This window comes from Xiphophorus hellerii, chromosome 23 (genome assembly GCF_003331165.1).
Source record: "Xiphophorus hellerii strain 12219 chromosome 23, Xiphophorus_hellerii-4.1, whole genome shotgun sequence".
Taxonomy (NCBI): Eukaryota; Metazoa; Chordata; class Actinopteri; order Cyprinodontiformes; family Poeciliidae; genus Xiphophorus; species Xiphophorus hellerii.
Genome location: NC_045694.1, coordinates 29,872,987 through 29,891,652, shown reverse-complemented (window position 1 = coordinate 29,891,652; position 18,666 = coordinate 29,872,987). Strand labels below are relative to the sequence as shown.

Below are 18,666 nucleotides of genomic sequence, written 5' to 3'. Positions count from 1 at the left end.
TTGAGTTTGTTTTAATTTATCATGTGATTAATTGATTTATTGATTATTTTGACAGGCCTAACACAGGGTTAGTATGAATGCACCCTTAATTAAAAATAATGTAATCATTGTTCAGTCGCTCTTCCAACTAACACAAATAAAATGTATTTCCATTTTGACTTTCAAACTAAAACTCATTCTCAAGTTAAATGACCAACACCTACTGAGTTTTCTTGAGCACTAACTAGAACCACAGACATCCTGTACAGTGGGCAAGTGAAGTTGTTAGGAAGTGTGTTGTGGGATTACACATCTTTTCTAAAGGTAGATTATGAAAAACATCTGTTTTGCAGAGCTTTAGAATGGCCTTGGGCAACAGAAACCTCTAAAGCTAGAAGAAAAAATGTTTGAGAAGAAAATGTGCACAAGTAAAAGCAATGTAAGAACTGATAAATCTAAACAAAAAGACAGGAAAAGCTGCCTCCAGTGGGTTCCCCACACCAACTGAGCAAAACCAATCTGGCTCGTTGTCAAACATCTCTCACCAAAACACAAAGTCCAAAGTACTGAAATCATAAGAAACTGCTGTTCATTTACCAATAAGAGTTTCAAAGATTCCAGATAGATCAAGTGATGTTACAGTGAAACATGACATGGACGTTACGTTATGTCCATAAAGGCAGACAAAAGACTTCATGACATGTTACACTGTTTGCATAGTTATTTTAAACATCGCAGTCTTAGTGGTATACTTCCAAACCCCAGCGTTGTGTCAGAGTGGTTCGGTTCACGCCACATCGTCTCCTTTTAGCTTCAGATGTTTTCATCTGAGATGAAAGAAGGTGGCTTTGGGAAAGATGGGGTAAGATGTTTATTTGACTGCTTAAAAGTATCCAGTGACCCCTGAGCTGCTGCTGCTGCTGCAAGGCGAGTGAGGATGCAGAGGGTTGTAACAAGCAAGGAAATGAGGTCAGTGTGTGTAAGCAAGAGCAAGGTGGAGAATAACACTGATGTACCAAAGTCAGTGTGGTGTTCTCTTTTGGAACAGAATGGGTGTAAAAAGCTCAACATGAACTCACTTTGTTGAAAACTACACAGGGCTTTCAAGGTTGGTGTTACCTGATAAAGGAAGCCAAACAACACGGTCAGCACGCTTTCTGCCCCACCATATGAAAAACCTGCACACTTCCAGTGAACAATGCTGTCTGACTGTTACCACATCCTTGAGTGGTTCTGTCTCTTCTTTACTTCCATGACTGAACCATCCTGATTGGTCTTCTTCAGTTTTATGACTACATTCAGATAATACATGTTTTCCTGGCAAAGCAACACTCTTGCATGTCTGTTTCCCTGACAACTCTTCCTGTCAGTTTGTTTTTCTGTCCCCAAGAGGTCAGATCCTTATGATCCTGACAAGATTGAAAAGCCCCAATGCTGCAATCCTTCTGAACCCATGATTGTGACTTACTGCAATGCTTTATTTCTATACTTGTGTCCATTAACCACAGAATGCACAAATTGAAATTATGACAATACATTTGCTCAAATACGCAAATTTAAAAACAGTTTTTGTGTTAGTATGTTTTTCAGCTGGATTCAAGTAGACATATTTCATAAAACTCCAATGGAAAAACTTTTTCTGCATCACACGAGTCACATGATCAACTGCTGGATGATACTACTGATGAAATCAATGAAGAAGATGACAAGAAGCAGGAAGTAGTATTAGGATTGTGGTTTGCTTTTGTTTAGACTTTTTTTCTTTTTTGGCTCCACCAGAGCTCTCACAGTATCACGCAGATCATAAAAAGTTATATGTCATTGCAATGGGTTGAATCCAGAACTCTACTGTTAAAAATCTGACTACATTTTCCCCAAAACGTCGCATACATATCCACTCCAATGCTTGAGTAAGTCTCCTCTGGTTTATTGATAAGATGATGAGCGTTAGCCATGGCTGAATTATGAATATATCTTATGCAACTGTTTACATCCATCGCTGCCATGATTTTTGATGACTGGACAAACTTATTCATGTGTGATTTTAATTTTGCTTCCTTTTTAATGTAAACAATACAGTTGTAGAATTGTGTGTGTGGAATTGGTGGACTGACACTGAAAGAAGAGCGACAAAGATTTGTGCACATTTGTAATGGGAACAGCTAGTGTGATCCTTTGGTGGATACTTCCTCTTATCCTTCAAACTCCATCGTTACCTAAACTTGACTGTCTAACCTCTGCACACACGTTTGGTTTGTGTGAGCTCTCACCAGCAGCGGCTCTGCTGTTGTTCCTGCCCATCCTGACTCTGCTCCAATATGACAACGGAGCTTTGAGTGAACAAGATCAAACTTTAAGTGTTCTTTGCTGCAGCTGCTGTCCTGGGGGGAGAGTGTAGCTTTGGAGGAAAGACAGGAGCAATTTGTATTCCCCAACAGAGGCTACTCGACTTGTTGTCACTGTTTTATCCTGACTGAAAAAAGGTTATATATAAGAGCAGAGTACTTTGGTGCATCCACTCTGGTCATTTGGGTTTGCCCACAGGCGGCGGATATTTTTTTTTATCTTTGTTTGAGTGTGAGCACGTGCCTCTGCTGCTCTGTGTGCATCTGTCACAACAACATGCAAAGACTTTTAGCATTTCGCAACTATTCGCAGCAATCACTTTGGTGTTTAGCTACTTTACACACCAAAGTTTGTTAGGTAAAAGCCTTTAACACATGGGAGAGAGAAAAAAACATCCACTGTGGCTTTAGCAGGGGGTTTGTGAAGTCGGATTAATTCCACTGTGTGATTTAACTGATATCAGGATTGGTTGATGTTGAGGGCAAGACTGAAAATAAAAGAAATTTGAGTTCTTTGAAGCCAGAATTTAGCAGCTCTGCTTGACCAGTACTGGGTGATATTCAAACACCTGTGGGCATGCACTATTCTCTGTACAACACAGTTTGTTTGTTTTTTTTTCCCAAGATGGTGGCGCACGCAGTTGCAGCGGCTCATTGCTCTCTCGGCCGGTGCTATGTTTGGCTGCTTGTGTACCTGTTGATTTGTGTTCCGTACTCATCATGTCGGACAAACAAAATATACAGTCGGGACGATCTCCTGATGATCGGTGCCCGCTACGAACTAGATGTTACAGCTGATTTTCAACGCTTGTTCAATATTCCGGGGGACCTAGTGAGGAGCCCCGGCGCGCCGTGGATTACCATCACAGCATGGAGGAAGCGTCGGCGGCGTAGAGAGAGAAGGCAGAAGCGGGACTGCAGGGCCGGCCTGCTAGCTAGACTACGGAGGCAACCACACAAACCACCGCTCCCCAGCTTGTTTCTCTCGAACGCCAGATCCCTTGCAAACAAGATGGATGAACTGAGACTACAGGCTGCATCTCACAGCGCAGTGAAGGACAGCTGTATTCTTCTGATCACGGAGACCTGGCTGCATCCAGACGTAGCGGACTCTGCCATCGAGCTAGCAGGCTACACAGTACAGCGCCACGACAGAACGAAAGACTCCGGTAAGAGCAGAGGAGGAGGGCTCTGTGGGTACATGAACAACACCTGGTGTACTAACACAGCGACTGTCATCAGCCATTGCTCCCCAGACCTGGAGTATGTGACTGTTGGATACAGACCAATATACCTCCCCAGAGAGTTCACCGTAGTCATGGTAACCGCTGTGTACATCCCACCGGATGCTAATGCTAAAACAGCTATTGGACTTTTGCATGGCAGCATTATCCATCTGCAGAGCATCTATCCAGATGCTGTGCACATCATAGCGGGGGACTTCAACCATGCAGAATTGAAGACGGCGCTCCCCAAATTCCACCAGCATGTAAAGTGTGCTACAAGAGAGGCTAACACTCTGGACAAAGTCTACTCCAACATCAAGCTAGGCTAGAGGGCTAGACCACTTCCTCACCTGGGTCAGTCCGATCACCTGTCCCTGCATTTAATTCCAGCTTATGCCCCCCTCAGGAAAACTGCTCCAACCATCACCAAAACCATCAAATCCTGGCCCGAGGATGCGACACAGCAGCTGCAGGACTGTTTCAACAGGACAAACTGGGATGTTTTTGAACATCAGGACCTGGAGGTTTTTACAGACAGTGTACGGCCCTCCATGCTGCTCTGTCACATCTGGAGCAGCAGGGGAACTATGTGAGGATGCTCTTTGTAGACTACAGCTCTGCTTTTAATACCATCCTCCCTCACAGACTGGTGGACAAATTGGGGGACCTGGGTCTCCCTCACTCCACCTGCATGTGGATTCTGAGCTTACTGACCAACCGACAGCAGAGAGTTAGGGTGGGAAAACATACATCCACTGCCCTCAGCCGTAGTACTGGCTCTCCACAGGGCTGTGTGCTGAGCCCCCTGCTCTATTGTCTGTACACATACGACTGCACCTCTGCCCACCACAGCAACACCATCATCAAGTTTGCTGATGACACCACAGTGGTGGGGCTCATCTCAGGAGGCGACGAGTCCGCCTACAGGGGTGAGGTGGAGCGGCTGTTGCAGTGGTCCAGGGAGAACAATCTGCTCCTCAACAACTCAAAGACAAAAGAACTCATAATAGATTACAGGAGGAATAAAACGGACATTACACCACTAACCATTGGGGGAAAATGTATGGAGAGGGTAGCTGATTTCCGTTTCCTGGGGGTCCACATTGAGCAGGGCCTCACATGGAACATGAACACCTTCGAGCTGATAAAAAAGGCCCAGCAAAGACTGTACTTCCTGAGGGTTCTCAGGAGGAACAACATCAAGGAGAAGCTGCTGGTGTCCTTCTACAAGTGCTCCATAGAGAGCATACTGACTTACTGTATCTGCGTCTGGTATAACAGCAGCACTACGGCTCAAAGGAAAGCTCTCCAAAGGGTTGTGAATACAACCCAAAAAATCATTGGCTGCCCTCTCCCCTCACTGGAGGACCTGCACAGCGACCGCTGTCTAAGAAAAGCACAACACATCACAAAGGACACTTCTCACCCCGGACATTCTCTGTTCACACTGCTGCCTTCAGGCAGAAGATACAGAGCAATCAGAACAAGAACCAACCGTCTCAGAGACAGTTTTTACCCGATAGCAATAACAAAACTAAATGCAATCAAAAACAACCATTAATCATCCTGAATGATGTATGTGAGAATGTGGCTATTCTTATTTATTAGGTTTTTTTGGGTTTTTTTTTTTACCAGTTATTTGTTAATTCTTACATTGTGTATGAATTGTGAGACAGTTATTTTTTGTTTTTAAGCATATGCACTGACTGATGGCACCTTTTAAATTTCGTTGTTCTTGTGACAATGACAATAAAGATTTATCTCTCTCTATCTCTCATCTCTATGATTAGAGAACTAGAAAAGGTTCAACAGTCTGATAATGAAGGCTGGTTCTATTTTTGGTTCGGTTCTGGGGACGACTATGGAACCTCTGGAGATGATTAGACAAGAAAGGATTCTTAATAAAATCATGGAAATTATGGACATCCCTGACCATCCTCTTCATGAGGTTGTCTTGAGAAATCAGAGTATCTTCAGTCAGAGACTTCTTCAGTTTTGCTGTAATACAGACCGCTACACGAGATTCTTCTTCTTTAAGCTACCTTAAAAAGTAGCTTTTAATTCGAAGCACCAGTTTGATATTTGTAAATAAATCTGAGAAAGTATGTCTATGAGCCCTCATTCTGAACTTTGCAAAATGAATAACACATGTTAATTAAGCACTCTCTAGCACTTTGCCGTGTCCGATTTTATTTTAAGTATCACTATCTGTAAGAACTTGTTGAAGACTTTGAATTAATGAGCTACAACAACATTTAATTTTCCTTTGGAATCAATAAAGTACTTTTGAATTTCATTTCCAGTTGGTCATGTTTAGGCTTAACACCAATCCAAAAACCTTCGTCCATCCTCCTGTGCACAATGGCTGAAACTCACTCTTATGGAGAGAACTTGTCTGGGATCAACCCAGACATGGACGATTCTCAAACAGTTGTCAAACACTAGAAACTTGATTGTCTCATAGAGACAATCTAATTTGGAGGAACGCAGAGAGCTGGAAAGTACCTCGTGAAGACCTTTAGTGCAGCATTTGCTCTAAAGGGAAAATGGGACATGTGCCATGAAACATATACAAGCTGGGTGAAATGTAACAAATATATTTTGAACCTCAACAAACGTGACAAAAACGATTACATGCATCTGGAGGGAGAAAGAAAAATAGCTGATCATACCCTGCAACTGTTACCCAGGCGATCATGATGCATAAGAAGTCAACACTCCCTCTTAACATATAATGGAAGCAGCTAATTACAAGCAACATAGTGAGTCAAGAGTCCTTGACAACAAGGGGCTTTTTTGCTATTTGAGGTCTCAGGATGCAGTAAACCGCTCCACTGAAACTGAAACAAAATCATGGGAAGCAGGTAGGATAGCTTTACGGTGTGAGGCATGGATAGTGTGGCTACAGATACATATGTTATCATAAATTTGGCTTCACTAATGCATGGGAGATAGTGTGTTGTGTGCTCCCGGTGACAGCCATGAATGTGAGTCACACTGGTGCAAATGTGACTAATAACAGATTGATAAGAAGAGACCATAAGCATGTTTGTGAGTCTGTGAAGCTTGCAAAAGATCTTTGACGATGAATACCTACAGGGCTTAAAAGACAATATCAGAAAATGGGGCAAGTGAAAATAAAAGTGTTTTTCCCTGACCAGGAATCGAACCCAGGCCGAGGCAGTGAGAGCGCGTAATCCTAACCACTAGACCATGAGGGACCTTTGCAACTCTGTTAAGCTAGCAAAAGATCTTTGACGATGAATACAAAGACATGATCAAAACAACGGGGGAGGTTAAAAAGAAGTGTACTTTCCCTGGCCAGGAACCAAACCCTGGCCGCGGCAGTGAAAGCGCTGAATATTAACCACTAGCCCAACAGAGATGTTTGTAAGTCTGTGAAGCTTGCAAAAGATCTTTGACGATGAATACCTTGACTGCTTTATAGACACGATCAAAACAAAGGTGCAGATGAAATAAAAGTGGACCTTCAATGACCGAGAATCGAAGCCAAGCCGCGGCGGTGAGAGTACTGAATCCTAACCACTAGACCATCAGGGACCGTTGTGAATGTTTTTAACTAACAAAAGATCTTTGACAATGAATACATAGAGTGCTTTATAGGCATGATCAAAACAAAGGTGCAGATGAAAGAGAAGTGGACCTTCCCTGAGCGGGAATCGAAGAGAAGCCGCGGCGGTGAAAGTGCCGAATCCTAACCACTAGAACATCAGGCACCTTTGTGAGACAGTAAGGCTTGCAAAAGGTGCTTGACAATGAATACCTTGACTGCTTTATAGACACAATAAAAACAAAGGGGCTGATGAAAGAGAAGTGGACCGAGAGAAGCGCTGAATCCTGACCACTAGGATTCAGCGCAAATTATAATAGCTCTCATACACACAGACATTAATATGATTCTGTACATCAGGGAATTTGTGTCTCTGAGTCTTTAGCAAAAGGTTTTTGACCATTAATACCTCGAGGGCTATAAAGTCATACTCAGAAAATGGGGCTGGTGAAAAATTCCTGCTTTTTTCCCTGACCGGGAATCGAACCCAGGAAGCGGCGGTGAGAGCGCCGAATCCTAACCACTAGACCATCAGGGAATTTTGTGTGTCTATGAAGCTTGCAAAAGGTGTTTGACAATGAATACCTTGACTGCTTTATAGAGAAGCTCAAAAAAAGGGGGGCAGGTTAAAAGAAGAGAATTTTCCCTGACCGGGAATCGAGCCCAGGCCGCGGCGGTGAAAGCGCCGAATCCTGACCACTAGACCATCAGGGACCTTTATGAGTCTACGAAGCTAACAAAAGATCTTTCACGATGAATAGCTTGACTGCTTTATAGACACTATCAAAACAATGGTGCAGGTGAAAGACAAGTGGACTTTCCCTGACCTGGAATCGAACCCAGGCCACGGCGGTGAACGCGCAGAATTCTAACCACTAGACCATCAGGGACCTTTAAGAGTCTATGAAGCTAACAAAAGATCTTTCACGATGAATAGCTTGACTGCTTTATACACACGATCAAAACAAAGGTGCAGATGAAAGAGATGTGCACCTTCCCTGACCGGAAATCGAACCCAGGCCGCGGCGGTGAGAGCGCCGAATAATAACCACTAGACCATCAAGGAATTTTGTGTGTCTATGAAGCTTGCAAAAGGTGTTTGACAATGAATACCTTGACTGCTTTATAGAGACGCTCAAAAAAAGGGGGGCTGGTTAAAAGAAGAGGATTTTCCCTGACCGGGAATCGAACCCAGGCCACGGCGGTGAGCGCGCAGAATTCTAACCACTAGACTATCAGGGAATTTTGTTTCTCTGATTCTTTAGCAAAAGGATTTTGACCATTAATACCTTGAGGGCTATAAAGTCATACTCAGAAAATGGGGCTGGTGAAAAATAACTGTTTTTTCCCTGACCGGGAATCGAACCCAGGCCGCGGCGGTGAGAGCGCCGAATCCTAACCACTAGACCATCAGGGAATTTTGTGTGTCTACGAAGCTTGCAAAAGGTGTTTGACAATGAATACCTTGACTGCTTTATAGACAAGCTCAAAAAAAGTGGGGCAGGTTAAAAGAAGAGGATTTTCCCTGACCGGGAATCGAACGCAGGCCGCGGCGGTGAAAGCGCCGAATCCTGACCATTAGACCATCAGGGACCTTTATGAGTCTACGAAGCTAACAAAAGATCTTTCACGATGAATAGCTTGACTGCTTTATGGACACGCTCAAAAAAACGGGGGGCAGGTTAAAAGAAGAGGACTTTCCCTGACCGGGAATCGAACCCAGGCCCCGGCGGTGAGCTCGCAGAATTCTAACCACTAGACCATCAGGGAATCCTGTGTCTCTCAGTCTTCAGCAAAAGGATTTTGACCATTAACACCATAGGGCTATAAAGTGATACTCAGAAAATGGGGCTGGTGAAAAATACCTGTTTTTTTCCCTGACTGGGAATCGAACCCAGGCCGTGGCGGTGAAAGCGCCGAATCCTAACCACTAGACCATCAGGGAATTTTGTGTGTCTACGAAGCTTGCAAAAGGTGTTTGACAATGAATACCTTCACTGCTTTATAGACAAGCTCAAAAAAAGGGGGGCTGGTTAAAAGAAGAGGATTTTCCCTGACCGGGAATCGAACCCAGGCCGCGGCGGTGAAATCGCCGAATCCTGACCACTAGACCATTATGAGTCTACGAAGCTAACAAAAGATCTTTCACGATGAATAGCTCGACTGCTTTATGGACACGCTCAAAAAAACGGGGGGCAGGTTAGAAGAAGAGGACATTCCCTGACCGGGAATCGAACCCAGGCCGCGGTGGTGAAAGCACCTAATCCTAACCACTAGACCATCATGGAATTTTGTGTGTCTATGAAGCTTGCAAAAGGTGTTTGACAATGAATACCTTGACTGCTTTATAGACAAGCTCAAAAAAAGTGGGGCAGGTTAAAAGAAGAGGATTTTCCCTGAACGGGAATCGAACGTAGGCCGCGGCGGTGAAAGCACCTAATCCTAACCACTAGACCATCAGGGAATTTTGTGTGTCTATGAAGCTTGCAAAAGGTGTTTGACAATGAATACCTTGACTGCTTTATAGACAAGCTCAAAAAAAGTGGGGCAGGTTAAAAGAAGAGGATTTTCCCTGAACGGGAATCGAACGTAGGCCGCGGCGGTGAAAGCACCTAATCCTAACCACTAGACCATCAGAGACCTTTAAGAGTCTATGAAGCTTGCAAAAGGTGTTTGACAATGAATACCTTGACTGCTTTATAGACAAGCTCAAAAAAAGTGGGGCAGGTTAAAAGAAGAGGATTTTCCCTGAACGGGAATCGAACGTAGGCCGCGGCGGTGAAAGCACCTAATCCTAACCACTAGACCATCAGGGAATTTTGTGTGTCTATGAAGCTTGCAAAAGGTGTTTGACAATGAATACCTTGACTGCTTTATAGACAAGCTCAAAAAAAGGGGGGCAGGTTAAAAGAAAAGGATTTTCCCTGACCGGGAATCGAACCCAGGCCGCGGCGGTGAAAGCGCCGAATCCTGACCACTAGACCATCAGGGATCTTTATGAGTCTACGAAGCTAACAAAAGATCTTTCACGATGAATAGCTTGACTGCTTTATGGACACGCTCAAAAAAACGGGGGGCAGGTTAAAAGAAGAGGACTTTCCCTGACCGGGAACCGAACCCAGGCCCCGGCGGTGAGCTCGCAGAATTCTAACCACTAGACCATCAGGGAATTCTGTGTCTCTCAGTCTTTAGCAAAAGGATTTTGACCATTAATACCATAGGGCTATAAAGTGAAACTCAGAAAATGGGGCTGGTGAAAAATACCTGTTTTTTTCCCTGACCGGGAATCGAACCCAGGCCGCGGCGGTGAGAGCGCCGAATCCTAACCACTAGACCATGAGGGAATTTTGTGTGTCTATGAAGCTTGCAAAAGGTGTTTGACAATGAATACCTTGACTGCTTTATAGACAAGCTCAAAAAAAGGGGGGCAGGTTAAAAGAAGAGGATTTTCCCTGAACGGGAATCGAACGTAGGCCGCGGCGGTGAAAGCACCTAATCCTAACCACTAGACCATCAGAGACCTTTAAGAGTCTATGAAGCTTGCAAAAGGTGTTTGACAATGAATACCTTGACTGCTTTATAGACAAGCTCAAAAAAAGTGGGGCAGGTTAAAAGAAGAGGATTTTCCCTGAACGGGAATCGAACGTAGGCCGCGGCGGTGAAAGCACCTAATCCTAACCACTAGACCATCAGGGAATTTTGTGTGTCTATGAAGCTTGCAAAAGGTGTTTGACAATGAATACCTTGACTGCTTTATAGACAAGCTCAAAAAAAGGGGGGCAGGTTAAAAGAAAAGGATTTTCCCTGACCGGGAATCGAACCCAGGCCGCGGCGGTGAAAGCGCCGAATCCTGACCACTAGACCATCAGGGATCTTTATGAGTCTACGAAGCTAACAAAAGATCTTTCACGATGAATAGCTTGACTGCTTTATGGACACGCTCAAAAAAACGGGGGGCAGGTTAAAAGAAGAGGACTTTCCCTGACCGGGAACCGAACCCAGGCCCCGGCGGTGAGCTCGCAGAATTCTAACCACTAGACCATCAGGGAATTCTGTGTCTCTCAGTCTTTAGCAAAAGGATTTTGACCATTAATACCATAGGGCTATAAAGTGAAACTCAGAAAATGGGGCTGGTGAAAAATACCTGTTTTTTTCCCTGACCGGGAATCGAACCCAGGCCGCGGCGGTGAGAGCGCCGAATCCTAACCACTAGACCATGAGGGAATTTTGTGTGTCTATGAAGCTTGCAAAAGGTGTTTGACAATGAATACCTTGACTGCTTTATAGACAAGCTCAAAAAAAGGGGGGCAGGTTAAAAGAAGAGGATTTTCCCTGACTGGGAATCGAACGTAGGCCGCGGCGGTGAAAGCACCTACTCCTAACCACTAGACCATCAGGGAATTTTCTGTGGCTATGAAGCTAACAAAAGATCTTTCACGATGAATAGCTTGACTGCTTTATAGACTCGATCAAAACAAAGGAGCAGATGAAAGAGAAGTGCACCTTCCCTGACCAGGAATCGAACCCACGCCGCGGCGGTGAGAGCGCCGAACCCTGACCTCTAGACCATCAAGGAATTTTGTTTCTCTGAGTCTTTAGCAAAAGGTTTTTGACCATTAATACCTTGAAGGCTATGAAGTGATACTCAGAAAATGGGGCTGGTGAAAAATAACTGTTTTTTCCCTGACCGGGAATTTAACCCAGGCCGAGGCAGTGAGAGCGCCTAATCCTAACCACTAGCCCATCAGGGACCTTTGTGTGTCTGTGAAGCTTGCAAAAGGTGTTTGACAATGAATACCTTGACTGCTTTATAGACATGCTCAAAAAAAGGCGGGCAGGTTAAAAGAAAAGGATTTTCCCTGACCGGGAATCGAACCCAGGCCACAGCGGTGAAAGCTCCGAATCCTGACCACTAGACCATCAGGGAATTTTGTGTGTCTATGAAGCTTGCAAAAGGTGTTTGACAATGAATACCTTGACTGCTTTATAGACATGCTCAAAAAAAGGGGGGCAGGTTAAAAGAAGAGGACTTTCCCTGACCGGGAATCGAACCCAGGCCCCGGCGGTGAGCTCGCAGAATTCTAACCACTAGACCATCAGGGAATTCTGTGTCTCTCAGTCTTTAGCAAAAGGATTTTGACCATTAATACCATAGGGCTATAAAGTGATACTCAGAAAATGGGGCTGGTGAAAAATACCTGTTTTTTTCCCTGACCGGGAATCGAACCCAGGCCGCGGCGGTGAGAGCGCCGAATCCTAACCACTAGACCATCAGGGAATTTTGTGTGTCTATGAAGCTTGCAAAAGGTGTTTGACAATGAATACCTTGACTGCTTTATAGACAAGCTCAAAAAAAGTGGGGCAGGTTAAAAGAAGAGGATTTTCCCTGAACGGGAATCGAACGTAGGCCGCGGCGGTGAAAGCACCTAATCCTAACCACTAGACCATCAGGGAATTTTGTGTGTCTATGAAGCTTGCAAAAGGTGTTTGACAATGAATACCTTGACTGCTTTATAGACAAGCTCAAAAAAAGTGGGGCAGGTTAAAAGAAAAGGATTTTCCCTGACCGGGAATCGAACCCAGGCCGCGGCGGTGAGAGCGCCGAATCCTAACCACTAGACCATCAGGGAATTTTGTGTGTCTATGAAGCTTGCAAAAGGTGTTTGACAATGAATACCTTCACTGCTTTATAGACAAGCTCAAAAAAAGGGGGGCAGGAAGAAAAGAAGAGGATTTTCCCTGACCGGGAATCGACCCCAGGCAGCGGCGGTGAAAGCGCCGAATCCTGACCACTAGACCATCAGGGACCTTTATGAGTCTACGAAGCTAACAAAAGATCTTTCACGATGAATAGCTTGACTGCTTTATAGACACTATCAAAACAATGTTGCAGGTGAAAGACAAGTGGACTTTCCCTGACTTGGAATCGAACCCAGGCCGTGGCGGTGAGAGCGCCGAATCCTGACCACTAGACCACCAGGGAATTTTGTTCCTCTGATTCTTTAGCAAAAGGATTTTGACCATTAATACCCTGAGGGCTATAAAGTCATACTCAGAAAATGGGGCTGGTGAAAAATAACGGTTTTTTCCCTGACCGGGAATCGAACCCAGGCCGCGGCGGTGAGAGCACCGAATCCTAACCACTAGACCATCAGGGAATTTTGTGTGTCTATGAAGCTTGCAAAAGGTGTTTGACAATGAATACCTTGACTGCTTTATAGACATGCTCAAAAAAAGGGGGGCAGGTTAAAGGAAGAGGATTTTCCCTGACCGGGAATCGAACACAGGCCGCGGTGGTGAAAGCGCCGAATCCTGACCACTAGACCATCAGGGACCTTTATGAGTCTACGAAGCTAACAAAAGATCTTTCACGATGAATAGCTTGACTGCTTTATGGACACGCTCAAAAAAACGGGGGGCAGGTTAAAAGAAGAGGACTTTCCCTGACCGGGAATCGAACCCAGGCCCCGGCGGTGAGCTCGCAGAATTCTAACCACTAGACCATCAGGGAATTCTGTGTCTCTCAGTCTTTAGCAAAAGGATTTTGACCATTAATACCATAGGGCTATAAAGTGATACTCAGAAAATGGGGCTGGTGAAAAATACCTGTTTTTTTCCCTGACCGGGAATCGAACCCAGGCCGCGGCGGTGAGAGCGCCGAATCCTAACCACTAGACCATCAGGGAATTTTGTGTGTCTATGAAGCTTGCAAAAGGTTTTTGACAATGAATACCTTGACTGCTTTATAGACAAGCTCAAAAAAAGGGGGGCAGGTTAAAAGAAGAGGATTTTCCCTGACCGGGAATCGAACCCAGGCCGCGGCGGTGAGCTCGCAGAATTCTAACCACTAGACCATCAGGGAATTCTGTGTCTCTCAGTCTTTAGCAAAAGGATTTTGACCATTAATACCATAGGGCTATAAAGTGAAACTCAGAAAATGGGGCTGGTGAAAAATACCTGTTTTTTTCCCTGACCGGGAATCGAACCCAGGCCGCGGCGGTGAGAGCGCCGAATCCTAACCACTAGACCATGAGGGAATTTTGTGTGTCTATGAAGCTTGCAAAAGGTGTTTGACAATGAATACCTTGACTGCTTTATAGACAAGCTCAAAAAAAGGGGGGCAGGTTAAAAGAAGAGGATTTTCCCTGACTGGGAATCGAACGTAGGCCGCGGCGGTGAAAGCACCTACTCCTAACCACTAGACCATCAGGGAATTTTCTGTGGCTATGAAGCTAACAAAAGATCTTTCACGATGAATAGCTTGACTGCTTTATAGACTCGATCAAAACAAAGGAGCAGATGAAAGAGAAGTGCACCTTCCCTGACCAGGAATCGAACCCACGCCGCGGCGGTGAGAGCGCCGAACCCTGACCTCTAGACCATCAAGGAATTTTGTTTCTCTGAGTCTTTAGCAAAAGGTTTTTGACCATTAATACCTTGAAGGCTATGAAGTGATACTCAGAAAATGGGGCTGGTGAAAAATAACTGTTTTTTCCCTGACCGGGAATTTAACCCAGGCCGAGGCAGTGAGAGCGCCTAATCCTAACCACTAGCCCATCAGGGACCTTTGTGTGTCTGTGAAGCTTGCAAAAGGTGTTTGACAATGAATACCTTGACTGCTTTATAGACATGCTCAAAAAAAGGCGGGCAGGTTAAAAGAAAAGGATTTTCCCTGACCGGGAATCGAACCCAGGCCACAGCGGTGAAAGCTCCGAATCCTGACCACTAGACCATCAGGGAATTTTGTGTGTCTATGAAGCTTGCAAAAGGTGTTTGACAATGAATACCTTGACTGCTTTATAGACATGCTCAAAAAAAGGGGGGCAGGTTAAAAGAAGAGGACTTTCCCTGACCGGGAATCGAACCCAGGCCCCGGCGGTGAGCTCGCAGAATTCTAACCACTAGACCATCAGGGAATTCTGTGTCTCTCAGTCTTTAGCAAAAGGATTTTGACCATTAATACCATAGGGCTATAAAGTGATACTCAGAAAATGGGGCTGGTGAAAAATACCTGTTTTTTTCCCTGACCGGGAATCGAACCCAGGCCGCGGCGGTGAGAGCGCCGAATCCTAACCACTAGACCATCAGGGAATTTTGTGTGTCTATGAAGCTTGCAAAAGGTGTTTGACAATGAATACCTTGACTGCTTTATAGACAAGCTCAAAAAAAGTGGGGCAGGTTAAAAGAAGAGGATTTTCCCTGAACGGGAATCGAACGTAGGCCGCGGCGGTGAAAGCACCTAATCCTAACCACTAGACCATCAGGGAATTTTGTGTGTCTATGAAGCTTGCAAAAGGTGTTTGACAATGAATACCTTGACTGCTTTATAGACAAGCTCAAAAAAAGTGGGGCAGGTTAAAAGAAAAGGATTTTCCCTGACCGGGAATCGAACCCAGGCCGCGGCGGTGAGAGCGCCGAATCCTAACCACTAGACCATCAGGGAATTTTGTGTGTCTATGAAGCTTGCAAAAGGTGTTTGACAATGAATACCTTCACTGCTTTATAGACAAGCTCAAAAAAAGGGGGGCAGGAAGAAAAGAAGAGGATTTTCCCTGACCGGGAATCGACCCCAGGCAGCGGCGGTGAAAGCGCCGAATCCTGACCACTAGACCATCAGGGACCTTTATGAGTCTACGAAGCTAACAAAAGATCTTTCACGATGAATAGCTTGACTGCTTTATAGACACTATCAAAACAATGTTGCAGGTGAAAGACAAGTGGACTTTCCCTGACTTGGAATCGAACCCAGGCCGTGGCGGTGAGAGCGCCGAATCCTGACCACTAGACCACCAGGGAATTTTGTTCCTCTGATTCTTTAGCAAAAGGATTTTGACCATTAATACCCTGAGGGCTATAAAGTCATACTCAGAAAATGGGGCTGGTGAAAAATAACGGTTTTTTCCCTGACCGGGAATCGAACCCAGGCCGCGGCGGTGAGAGCACCGAATCCTAACCACTAGACCATCAGGGAATTTTGTGTGTCTATGAAGCTTGCAAAAGGTGTTTGACAATGAATACCTTGACTGCTTTATAGACATGCTCAAAAAAAGGGGGGCAGGTTAAAGGAAGAGGATTTTCCCTGACCGGGAATCGAACACAGGCCGCGGTGGTGAAAGCGCCGAATCCTGACCACTAGACCATCAGGGACCTTTATGAGTCTACGAAGCTAACAAAAGATCTTTCACGATGAATAGCTTGACTGCTTTATGGACACGCTCAAAAAAACGGGGGGCAGGTTAAAAGAAGAGGACTTTCCCTGACCGGGAATCGAACCCAGGCCCCGGCGGTGAGCTCGCAGAATTCTAACCACTAGACCATCAGGGAATTCTGTGTCTCTCAGTCTTTAGCAAAAGGATTTTGACCATTAATACCATAGGGCTATAAAGTGATACTCAGAAAATGGGGCTGGTGAAAAATACCTGTTTTTTTCCCTGACCGGGAATCGAACCCAGGCCGCGGCGGTGAGAGCGCCGAATCCTAACCACTAGACCATCAGGGAATTTTGTGTGTCTATGAAGCTTGCAAAAGGTTTTTGACAATGAATACCTTGACTGCTTTATAGACAAGCTCAAAAAAAGGGGGGCAGGTTAAAAGAAGAGGATTTTCCCTGACCGGGAATCGAACCCAGGCCGCGGCGGTGAAAGCGCCGAATCCTGACCACTAGACCATCAGGGACCTTTATGAGTCTACGAAGCTAACAAAAGATCTTTCACGATGAATAGCTTGACTGCTTTATAAACACACGATCAAAACAAAGGTGCAGGTGAAAGACAAGTGGACTTTCCCTGACCTGGAATCGAACCCAGGCCGCAGCGGTGAGAGCGCCGAATCCTGACAACTAGACCATCAGGGAATTTTGTGTCGCTGAGTCTTTAGCAAAAGGTGTTTGACCATTAATACCTTGAGGGCTATAAAGTGATACTCAGAAAATGGGGCTGGTGAAAAATAACTGTTTTTTCCCTGTCCGGGAATCGAACCCAGGCCGAGGCAGTGAGAGCGCCTAATCCTAACCACCAGCCCATCAGGGACCTTTGTGTGTCTGTGAAGCTTGCAAAAGGTGTTTGACAATGAATACCCTGACTGCTTTATAGACACGCTCTTTAGCAAAAGGTTTTTCACCATTAATAACTCGAGGGCTATAAAGTCATACTCAGAAAATGGGGCTGGTGAAAAATAACTGTTTTTTTCCTTGACCGGGAATCGAACCCTGGCCGGGGCAGTTTGAGCGCCAAATCCTGACCACTAGACCATCAGGGAATTCTGTGTCTCTGAGCCTTTAGTAAAAGGATTTTGACCATTAATACCTTGAGGGCTATAAAGCGATAATCGGAAAATGGGGCTGGTGAAAAATAACTGTTTTTTCCCTGACCGGGAATCGAACCCAGGCCGCGGCGGTGAGAGCGCCAAATCCTAACCACTAGACCATCAGGGAATTTTGTGTCTGTGAGTCTTTAGCAAAAGGTTTTTCACCATTAATACCTTGAGGGCTATAAAGTGATACTCAGAAAATGGGGCTCGTGAAAAATAACTGTTTTTTCCCTGACCGGGAATTGAACCCAGGCCGCAGCGGTGAAAGCGCCGAATCCTAACCTCTAGACCATCAGGGAATTTTGTGTGTCTATGAAGCTTGCAAAAGGTGTTTGACAATGAATACCTTGACTGCTTTATAGACAAGCTCAAAAAAAAGGGGGGCAGGTTAAAAGAAGAGGACTTTCCCTGACAGGGAATCGAACGTAGGCCGCGGCGGTGAAAGCACCTAATCCTGACCACTAGACCATCAGAGACCTTTAAGAGTCTATGAAGCTAACAAAAGATCTTTCACGATGAATAGCTTGACTGCTTTATAGACACTATCAAAACAATGTTGCAGGTGAAAGACAAGTGGACTTTCCCTGACTTGGAATCGAACCCAGGCCGCGGCGGTGAGAGCGCCGAATCCTGACCACTAGACCATCAGGGAATTTTGCTTCTCTGATTCTTTAGCAAAAGGATTTTGACCATTAATACCTTGACTGCTTTATAGACAAGCTCAAAAAAAGTGGGGCAGGTTAAAAGAAGAGGATTTTCCCTGACCGGGAATCGAACGTAGGCCGCGGCGGTGAAAGCACCTAATCCTAACCACTAGACCATCAGGGAATTTTGTGTGTCTACGAAGCTAACAAAAGATCTTTCACGATGAATAGCTTGACTGCTTTATGGACACGCTCAAAAAAACGGGGGGCAGGTTAAAAGAAGAGGACTTTCCCTGACCGGGAATCGAACCCAGGCCCCGGCAGTGAGCTCGCAGAATTCTAACCACTAGACCATCAGGGAATTCTGTGTCTCTCAGTCTTTAGCAAAAGGATTTTGACCATTAATACCATAGGGCTATAAAGTGATACTCAGAAAATGGGGCTGGTGAAAAATACCTGTTTTTTTCCCTGACCGGGAATCGAACCCAGGCCGCGGCGGTGAGAGCGCCGAATCCTAACCACTAGACCATCAGGGAATTTTGTGTGTCTATGAAGCTTGCAAAAGGTGTTTGACAATGAATACCTTCACTGCT

General features: G+C 45.2%; 22 non-coding genes across 22 annotated transcripts; all 22 read right to left on the bottom strand.

Annotated features, from left to right (window-relative positions):
* Window positions 1–8,466: 8,466 nt before the first annotated feature.
* Window positions 8,467–8,538, bottom strand: trnae-cuc (transfer RNA glutamic acid (anticodon CUC)). Its single transcript has one exon. It is a non-coding gene; the product is annotated as a tRNA-Glu (tRNA).
* A 456-nt stretch (window positions 8,539–8,994) lies between these two features.
* Window positions 8,995–9,066, bottom strand: trnae-uuc (transfer RNA glutamic acid (anticodon UUC)). Its single transcript has one exon. It is a non-coding gene; the product is annotated as a tRNA-Glu (tRNA).
* Window positions 9,067–10,041: 975 nt separating this feature from the next.
* trnae-uuc (transfer RNA glutamic acid (anticodon UUC)) lies at window positions 10,042–10,113 on the bottom strand. Its single transcript has one exon. It is a non-coding gene; the product is annotated as a tRNA-Glu (tRNA).
* Window positions 10,114–10,393: 280 nt separating this feature from the next.
* Window positions 10,394–10,465, bottom strand: trnae-cuc (transfer RNA glutamic acid (anticodon CUC)). The gene has a single exon. It is a non-coding gene; the product is annotated as a tRNA-Glu (tRNA).
* A 456-nt stretch (window positions 10,466–10,921) lies between these two features.
* trnae-uuc (transfer RNA glutamic acid (anticodon UUC)) lies at window positions 10,922–10,993 on the bottom strand. Its single transcript has one exon. It is a non-coding gene; the product is annotated as a tRNA-Glu (tRNA).
* A 280-nt stretch (window positions 10,994–11,273) lies between these two features.
* Window positions 11,274–11,345, bottom strand: trnae-cuc (transfer RNA glutamic acid (anticodon CUC)). Its single transcript has one exon. It is a non-coding gene; the product is annotated as a tRNA-Glu (tRNA).
* A 631-nt stretch (window positions 11,346–11,976) lies between these two features.
* Window positions 11,977–12,048, bottom strand: trnae-uuc (transfer RNA glutamic acid (anticodon UUC)). The gene has a single exon. It is a non-coding gene; the product is annotated as a tRNA-Glu (tRNA).
* Window positions 12,049–12,327: 279 nt separating this feature from the next.
* On the bottom strand, window positions 12,328–12,399 carry trnae-cuc (transfer RNA glutamic acid (anticodon CUC)). The gene has a single exon. It is a non-coding gene; the product is annotated as a tRNA-Glu (tRNA).
* Window positions 12,400–12,679: 280 nt separating this feature from the next.
* On the bottom strand, window positions 12,680–12,751 carry trnae-cuc (transfer RNA glutamic acid (anticodon CUC)). The gene has a single exon. It is a non-coding gene; the product is annotated as a tRNA-Glu (tRNA).
* Window positions 12,752–13,207: 456 nt separating this feature from the next.
* Window positions 13,208–13,279, bottom strand: trnae-cuc (transfer RNA glutamic acid (anticodon CUC)). Its single transcript has one exon. It is a non-coding gene; the product is annotated as a tRNA-Glu (tRNA).
* A 456-nt stretch (window positions 13,280–13,735) lies between these two features.
* On the bottom strand, window positions 13,736–13,807 carry trnae-cuc (transfer RNA glutamic acid (anticodon CUC)). The gene has a single exon. It is a non-coding gene; the product is annotated as a tRNA-Glu (tRNA).
* Window positions 13,808–14,086: 279 nt separating this feature from the next.
* Window positions 14,087–14,158, bottom strand: trnae-cuc (transfer RNA glutamic acid (anticodon CUC)). Its single transcript has one exon. It is a non-coding gene; the product is annotated as a tRNA-Glu (tRNA).
* Window positions 14,159–14,789: 631 nt separating this feature from the next.
* On the bottom strand, window positions 14,790–14,861 carry trnae-uuc (transfer RNA glutamic acid (anticodon UUC)). Its single transcript has one exon. It is a non-coding gene; the product is annotated as a tRNA-Glu (tRNA).
* A 279-nt stretch (window positions 14,862–15,140) lies between these two features.
* Window positions 15,141–15,212, bottom strand: trnae-cuc (transfer RNA glutamic acid (anticodon CUC)). The gene has a single exon. It is a non-coding gene; the product is annotated as a tRNA-Glu (tRNA).
* Window positions 15,213–15,492: 280 nt separating this feature from the next.
* On the bottom strand, window positions 15,493–15,564 carry trnae-cuc (transfer RNA glutamic acid (anticodon CUC)). Its single transcript has one exon. It is a non-coding gene; the product is annotated as a tRNA-Glu (tRNA).
* Window positions 15,565–16,020: 456 nt separating this feature from the next.
* On the bottom strand, window positions 16,021–16,092 carry trnae-cuc (transfer RNA glutamic acid (anticodon CUC)). Its single transcript has one exon. It is a non-coding gene; the product is annotated as a tRNA-Glu (tRNA).
* Window positions 16,093–16,548: 456 nt separating this feature from the next.
* Window positions 16,549–16,620, bottom strand: trnae-cuc (transfer RNA glutamic acid (anticodon CUC)). The gene has a single exon. It is a non-coding gene; the product is annotated as a tRNA-Glu (tRNA).
* Window positions 16,621–16,724: 104 nt separating this feature from the next.
* On the bottom strand, window positions 16,725–16,796 carry trnae-uuc (transfer RNA glutamic acid (anticodon UUC)). The gene has a single exon. It is a non-coding gene; the product is annotated as a tRNA-Glu (tRNA).
* Window positions 16,797–17,306: 510 nt separating this feature from the next.
* On the bottom strand, window positions 17,307–17,378 carry trnal-caa (transfer RNA leucine (anticodon CAA)). Its single transcript has one exon. It is a non-coding gene; the product is annotated as a tRNA-Leu (tRNA).
* Window positions 17,379–17,481: 103 nt separating this feature from the next.
* On the bottom strand, window positions 17,482–17,553 carry trnae-cuc (transfer RNA glutamic acid (anticodon CUC)). Its single transcript has one exon. It is a non-coding gene; the product is annotated as a tRNA-Glu (tRNA).
* Window positions 17,554–18,009: 456 nt separating this feature from the next.
* Window positions 18,010–18,081, bottom strand: trnae-cuc (transfer RNA glutamic acid (anticodon CUC)). The gene has a single exon. It is a non-coding gene; the product is annotated as a tRNA-Glu (tRNA).
* A 456-nt stretch (window positions 18,082–18,537) lies between these two features.
* Window positions 18,538–18,609, bottom strand: trnae-cuc (transfer RNA glutamic acid (anticodon CUC)). The gene has a single exon. It is a non-coding gene; the product is annotated as a tRNA-Glu (tRNA).
* Between the last annotated feature and the right edge of the window lie 57 nt (window positions 18,610–18,666).